This window comes from Salmo salar, chromosome 02 (genome assembly GCF_965601325.2).
Source record: "Salmo salar chromosome 02, fSalSal1, whole genome shotgun sequence".
NCBI lineage: Eukaryota > Metazoa > Chordata > Actinopteri > Salmoniformes > Salmonidae > Salmo > Salmo salar.
Window position 1 is genome coordinate 43,905,726 of NC_138292.1, and position 8,106 is coordinate 43,913,831.

The window sequence follows — 8,106 nt, forward strand, 5'->3', positions numbered from 1 at the left end:
TGGGGGTAAGATATTGACTCGCCAGGAGTGGGGCAGATGCATAATCAACATGGTGTTGTTCAATCATTCTCTCTCGCTCTCTCATGTGAGATGAATGGCCAATAATAGGCATGATGTGTTAATTGGAAGGGAAGCATTTATGTGTAAGAAGAATCTATACACACACTAGGCAGTCTCGAAATCACCCAATCAAATGTCCCGTTGAAACTCCTCATTCAATCTCAGATTCAGCAGTCCAAAATCAGTCTCACTAGAACACTCCCTGAAACACAACGGTAACACTTTTTGATAATGCTTCTAACAAATAATGAAATTGTTATTTTTAATGCTTATTCATGAATGTGTGTTATCAGGTGTTACCAAAACACCATATTACATGTTCCCCCATCACAATAGCACAGCCTCTTGACTAGCTAACCATGCGGTCACAAATGTGCCATGTTAAATCCCTCGGCCACAGCCTCCCCCCCCCCCGAACTCATTCCAACACCGCTCCTCTCCTCTAACCCCTAATCCCACGATGACTAAATCATTTTCTTCGGGTCTAATTTGGCCAGATATCTTGCTAGATAGCTTACTATCAAGCCCATGCTTATGTAGCATGGCATTTTATTGATCCAGCCATGGGGTTGCAGGGTGTGACCCAAATATGGGGATTACACACCCACCTGTTACCCTTTGCTCAGAATTAGGAGAAAACACGTGTGTGTGTGTGTGTGTGTGTGTGTGTGTGTGTGTGTGTGTGTGTGTGTGTGTGTGTGTGTGTGTGTGTGGAGTGATGATGAGAGAAGATACAGCAGTGCCTTAAAGGTACTGCAGTCAGTCTTCTGCCAAACACATTCCTTTTGATTATACTGAGGACATAAGCAATGAGTTTCCTATGGAGGGGCTCATTTATAATTTAATCCAGGAGCCACAGTCTTTCTGAGCTGGCAGAGAGAGACTGCCCTTTCACAGGAGGAGTCCCACTGTGCAGCTGAAATCAATGCCATGGCCACAAACTAACACAGCCAGGTACCCCTACCTATCAGTCTGCCGATAAACCAATTATGGGATTGTCTGTAGACAGCCACCAGGTACAGATTCCATTACAGTAAATTAATTTAATAATAACAAATAGCTGTTTTAGCTGTTTTACCCAAACCAAGTAAGCCACAACAAAATGAGTCAACCCTGTGTATGGATAAAAGACTATAGAAAGTATTTTGTACTCTGGATACAGGTTGTGCAACAACATTACGTATCTTATATCTCCTAGAATGTAGTAGAGGTGTGGTGTGTTTACCACATCAGCCTAGCCCATAAAGGTGTTGCCATGGTAGACAAAAATGGAGGAAACAAAAGACACGCAACTGTTGTGTGTTGCACCTCAGGTTATCTGGACAAAGGGACGGGATACACAGGAAATGAAGATGCATAACCAAATGGGGTTCTATGGATCTTCCATAATGTGATGATATAAAATATAGTAAGATGTGTATGACTCGTGTGTGTGTGTGTGTGTGTGTGTGTGTGTGTGTGTGTGTGTGTGTGTGTGTGTGTGTGTGTGTGTGTGTGTGTGTGTGTTGTTCAAAAAGCCCAATAGAGTAATCAGTAATGAAAACAGCAGAGGGAGTTACTGGTGCCATTCAGCTAGGGCCTGGTGCCATTCAGCCAGGGCCTGCTGCTGTGGAATGTGAGGCACCATTCACATGGGTTAAAAATGCATTGCAGCCACCACAAAGGCCTGCCTTGTCCTCATTGTTTCACATAGGCCGATAAAACACATTCGGCTCAAAAAATGAAATCGCTAATTTGACTCCTACAGATAGAGAACGGGAGGGGGAACTATGACAAAACGTCTTTGAAAGACATTTCATGGTACAGTGTGTAAAGTTTAAGTGTGATAGGCCAAGAGAAGGAAAGTAAAGTAAGCACACAGTCTACTTATGAAAGACTAACGTTTCAATTTATTCATCATTCATTTGGAGTCAAGATTTTTTTTTTTTAAGTATGATGGTAAAAGGCAGGTAGCCTGGTGGTTAAAAGCGTTGGGCCAGTAACTCCCTGAGCCAGCAAGTTGGACAAATCTGCCATTCTGCCCTTGAGCAAGACAATAACAACTGTTCCCTGGATGCCCATGGCGTGGATGTTTTTAAGGCATCCCCCCCGCACATCTCTGATTCAGAGGGTTTGGGTTAAATGCGGAAGACACATTTCGGTTGAACGCATTCAGTTGAGCAACTGACTAGGCATCCCTCTTTCCCAATCAAATACAATCTCTGTTGGGTCATGTATGAGCTACTGTGTGACTTCATTGCAACAGGCTTTTCCACCAGTGGCTTTCTTCTGTGAAGCTGTGCATTTATGGAGCCCCAACGGGACCAGCTAGGGATCATGGTACAGTATGTTGCTACAAAGTTGATCCTTATATAAATAGATATTTAATCAAGATTGAGAAAGCATGTTCAACACGGCCACCATGTTTCTATTTTCACAACTTTAAACTTATATTTCTGAGATTTGGAGATGCCACATGCACATGCATGTCATCGCAAGTCTCTGAGCATGTATATACAGTCCCAGTCAGAAGTTTGGACACACCTACTCATTCAAGGGTTTTTCTTAATTTTTTTTACTATTTTCTACATTGCAGAATAATAGTGAAGACATCAAAACTATGAAATAACACATATGGAATCATGTAGTAACCATAAAAGTGTTTGGCACTTAAAAGTAGTGCACATAAAAATAACTTTTGGAGTTAAATTCCCATGTACCTAATAAAAAATACAAATGAAATGGGTTTCCATCGCATTTTCAACTACTGATAGTTTTTTCAAATTTTTTGGTTGCTTTATTTAGCTAATGTGCCCACTCACATGCACTCTGGCCAACATCTTGTGTGTAGGGGCGGCAGGTAGCCTAGTGGTTAGAGGGGCGGCAGGTAGCCTAGTGGTTAAAGCGTTGGAATAGAAACCGAACGGTGGCAAGATCAAACCCCAAGCTGACAAGGTAAAAATCTGGCGTTCTGCCCCTGAACAAGTTAATCCACTGTTCTTAGTCCGTCATTGAAAATAAGAATTTGTTCTTAACTGAACTCCCTACTTAAATAAATAAATAAGGCCTACAGTGCAGGTATAGTCCACATGATGAGAATACTGCGGACAAAAGAGTGAGTTTAACTTCATTGGGATAGGGGGCAGCATTGGGAAGTTTGGATGAAAAGCGTGCCCAGAGTAAACTGCCTGTTACTCAGGCCCAGAAGCTAGGATATGCATATAATTGGTAGATTTGGATAGAAAACACTCTAAAGTTTCCAAAACTGTTATAATAATGTCTGTGAGTATAAGAGAACTCATATGGCAGGTGAAAACCTGAGAAAAATCCAACCAGGAAGTGGGAATTCTAAAGTTTGTAGTTTTTTAAGTGAATGCCTATCCAGAATCCAGTGTCTGTGGGGTCAGATTGCACTTCCTAAGGCTTCCAGTAGATGTCAACAGTCTTTATAAGTTGTTTCAGGCTTCTATTGTGAAAGGGGAGGGAATAAGACCACTCAGAGCAAGTGGCTCAGCTGAAAGCCATGAGTTGTTTATTGCGCGTGAGCGCGCCGTTCGTTCTCTTTCCTTTCTAATGAAAACGGTATTGTCCGGTTGAAATATTATTGAGTATTTATGATAAAAAGATCCTATGGATTGATTATAAACATCGTTTGACATGTTTCTACGAACTTTAATGGAACTTTTTTAACTTTTCGTCTGGATGTTGTGAGCGCACTTTGTGCCTTTTGGATTACTGAACTAAACGTGTGAAAAAACGGAGGTATTTGGACATAAAGAGGGACTTTTTTGAACAAAATAAACATTTATTGTGTAACATGGAGTCCTGGGAGTGCAACCAGATGAAGATCATCAAAGGTAAGTGATTCATTTAATCGCTATTTCTGACTTTTGTGAGTCCTCTCCTTGGCTGGAAAATCTGTATGGTTTTTTGTGGCTAGGCGCTGTCCTAACATAATCGCATGGTGTGCTTTCGCCATAAAGCCTTTTTGAAATCTGACACTGCGGCTGGATTAACAAGAAGTTTATCTTTAAGCCTGTGTATAACACTTGTATATTTCATCAATGTTTATGATGAGTATTTCTGTAATTTGATTTGGCTCTCTGAAATTTCACCGGATGCTATTTGAGACAATGCATTACTGAACATAACGCGGCAATTTAAACCAAGGTTTTTGGACATAAAGAGGGACTTTATTGAACAAAACGAAAATGTATTGTGTAACATGGAGTCCTGGGAGTGCCAACAGATGAAGATCAAAGGTTAGTGATGAATTGAATCGCTATTTCTGACTTTTGTGAGTCCTCTCCTTGGCTGGAAAATGTCTGTATGGTTTTTGTGGCTAGGCGCTGTGCTAACATAATCGCATGGTGTGCTTTCGCCATAAAGCCTTTTTGAAATTGGACACTGTGGTTGGATTAACAAGAAGTTTATCTTTAAAATGGTGTATAATACTTGTATGTTTGGGGAATTTTAATTATGAGATTTCTTTTGTTTGAATTTGGCGCCCTGCAATTTCACTGGCTGTTGTCGAGGTGGGACGCTACCGTCCCACTAATCCCAGAGAAGTTAACGACTACTTTTATTTGTCAAACTGCAGCCAAGTATTGATCATCATGTCACCAGAATAAGATCCTCGGTATTTATTGGAAAAGTGCGTCAAGTTTGCCACCTTGCACTTTCACCAACCTGTTATTTCATCTGTAGCCTAATAAACTGCATGCATTCCCGAGTCGTAGTGGGAGGATCAAATAACATGTCATTTCGTGACTCCAAATGTACTTCGATATAAAGGTTAATATACCAATATTTGCGCACAAAAGCGTTCCCAGAGCCATTTCCCGAATCATTAATTGTACAAACACAAAAAGATCCCACCTTGCCTAGTGTATTTGTTTAGCTAACATTTGGAAAGTTTACCAACAAATGTGATGTTTCCATCAGGCCTGTCATGACATGTTTTTATGCAACATGTAATTTACTCGCATTAAAAGGTTGGATGGAAACATTTTTAACTGTAATGAATTTGAAAATAATATGTAGGCCTATTACGACAGGTGGCGCTCCAGCGGATTATCATTCTAATTTCATTGGCTACTCATTTCTGAGGGAGAATACAATTAGGCTCCGTCATGTGTTACGACCATGTCCAAATGTCACGGATGAGTTTGTGTATCTCCAAAAAAAACGATTTTCATCTGCGGACTTTTGAAAGGTGAATACAATTTTCTTATACGTCTGAAACCTGACGCTGCCAGAGACAACAAGACAAAAACACGTGGGAAGGCTAAGGACACTGTCCCCAATGTTGCATTCTGCACTGTTATTAGCCTGCTTTGTATCAAACATGTCAATTTATTTTCCACCTTTCAAGATTCGTCTTGTTGTAGGACTAACTACATCATAAATTTTTTTTCAGCATGCAGGGTCATTCAAAACACTCACTCTGATTTTACGCTACATTGCTAACGAAATGTAGCCAGACAAGTACACTGCTATACTGATATGATACATTGTTGCAATGTCCTCGAAACAAAACAGCCATGTTTTGATGTTATGCCATTCTTCAAATCAGGGCACAAGCAAATAAAACGAAATAGTAGCCTAATTTAATGCCCGCTCCCATTCCTCATCAAGTAACACCGTATTCATACGGAGTCAAATAAGTTTGTCTGAGGCTATAATACCATTCCGACCGGCAACCAGGAACAATAATCTGTATTTAACGACTTCGTTTCCCAGTAAGACAGTAGACAACTGTTTTAACCTTAGGAGAGGTATGGTTATGCAATGTGGGAATTACTCCAGATAGGCCTAGGGTACTTGGGGCACTATATTTTGAGAGTGCCGGTTCCACTCATCTTCTGATTCTATGAATTACTATTTACATTGCATGACACGTTTCTGGCTTATTTTACTCGCGCTGTTCTCGTTGCCGTAGGACTGTACAGGTTCAATGCTCTCTCTCCCTGTCTTGTTTGTCTGTCTCCCTCTGTCTCCCTCTGTCACCGGCTCTCTTCCTCTCTCGTGTCACTTGCGCTAAGAATGTAGCGCACCCGCGTGACGTCCCTGCAACTAGAAAGGAGGACAGGCAGCTCGAGGGTGGAAAAAAAAAAAGAAAACAGAAAAGTTGTATCAACGTTATGCATCGCATACTAACCTACAGCTGGCTTGAATGGCTTACAACTCCATGTTTCATTGTTAGCCTATACGGCAATAGATTTGGGTATTGTGCCTATAGCCTTTACCGAATGTTAATCTGTGTAGTCTGCTAGTAAATAAAACCAGTCAAATAAGTAAATACATGTTAAAAAAATATATATACAAAAAAATAGGAGGTTTGAATAGGCTAAGCGTATTCTAATTGTTTCTGCCAGACATCTGTGCGCAGACGTGTGATTTGCTCCCTCGCCCTACGTGGACACTACTTTGTGATTGTTAAGTCACAGCCCTCCTGCTTTCTTCCTTCCACAATGTCACACACATCTCCATGTCTAGGAGAACGGGAGAATAATTGTTTGTTTAGGCTTCCCCATATAGAGCATAGGACCTCCGTCTACAATGGTGTATTGACGTTAATAAAGGACAATAAGGCATGCAGTTCAAAAGTTGTGACCTATCTGATTCCGACACCCCCACCCAGCCCGCATCTTTCGACTCCACATCCCCGCCACATGTTTTGCATCCCCCCACCATAGACTCGAATTTGTAATGAGCTCCAACTAATTTTGATGGTAGGCTATTTAACATGTTGGGGACTTTTGAGTCGGCGGGATCAAAATCAGTTATTATGAACGCATGAAATGTGTCATGTTCCTCTAACTAAATGACAGCTATGTGCTTTCCACTGTCTCTGCCTGTTTTAAGGAACAAACAACAAAGTCTATTAAATAACCATTTAATAATTGACTATGATTTATAAAAACAACAATCATGAATCTAGTCAACCATGCACTTCCAATAACGTTCCTCCAATCGGATTAATCCCTTGGGTTTTGATGTTGCATGATTACAGAGCAACCTTTTCAACTTCACATTTCAAGAATATGACAAAGCAAAGGTAGCCTATATTAATTAGGGCAGCTCTATCCAACCCATATGATATAAACCACGTACGAATGTTGTTATTGATACAGATACAGACTATTGATAATGGAACGTTTGTTATGTTTGTTTGATATAGTCTCGAGTAGGTTAATAGGTTCGTATTTGCTCCAACTTCTACTCTTCGACTCGGCTGCCATTCAGAACCCTCACCAAACACACGGAAGCGAAACATCAATATAATCTAATATAGTTACGTACCTGTGTGCAAGCGTGTGATCAAAACATATCCTGGAAGCACTCCCGAAGAATAGGCGAACGCAAAGGTGAAAGCATGCGCTGTATGTTGAAGTGCATATGATTGAGTGAGTCGAAACCACTGTGACACAGGGATAGTCATCGGTCTCCCAAGTATTCAATGCACTAAGAGCTTGATTCCTCTCGAGCAATGACGATAAGCAAAGCCTCCAATTGCTTCTTTAACTCCTAAGTAGAGTCTATTTCCTGTACTGTGTTACATTAGGAGCAAAACCAAGACGTTTGCGCCTCGATCGTTTCATGGATACACCTTTCAGTGCCTGTGGATGGTCTCTCCCGCATTAAATGAACTATTTACTATTGTCTCCATCAGCACAAAGTTCTTTATACTATACTAAATAAAATATTCGTTTGACATACACGACGACATGACATGTAGGCCCAACACTTGTATATTCGCCAACATATTGAGTATCAATGTGTTATCATATGGATTCAATTCAGACAGGTTCTCAAACCTGTTTACGCACGTCACAGACAGAAGCCGTTTGGTATGCATGCAGTTACAGACAGGAATCAGATAAATCCTAAACAAATAGCCTAGATGAACTAGCCTAACTTCTAATTGGCTGAGGTAATTATAAGTAATATACTGTAACGACCCACGTTATATGAGCCAGGTTACAATTCCCACCGGGTTATCATATTGGCAAGATGCGTAGGGTTTATGCCTTTCACAAAGACCCGGGTTCGCTTCCCATGCCC

General features: G+C 40.8%; 1 protein-coding gene across 3 annotated transcripts in view; it reads right to left on the reverse strand.

Moving 5' to 3' along the window:
• The window catches only part of LOC106583523 (zinc finger protein 516), a 70,616-nt gene extending 62,840 nt beyond the window's left edge, over nt 1-7,776 (reverse strand). The window contains exon 1 of one of the 3 annotated variants that reach the window (XM_045704521.2): nt 7,345-7,776. The gene's annotated coding sequence lies outside the window, so the exon portion shown is untranslated. The remainder of the gene's footprint in view (nt 1-7,344) is intronic. The other 2 variants (XM_014167808.3, XM_014167817.3) reach the window with 2 other exon arrangements.
• Nucleotides 7,777-8,106: the final 330 nt, after the last annotated feature.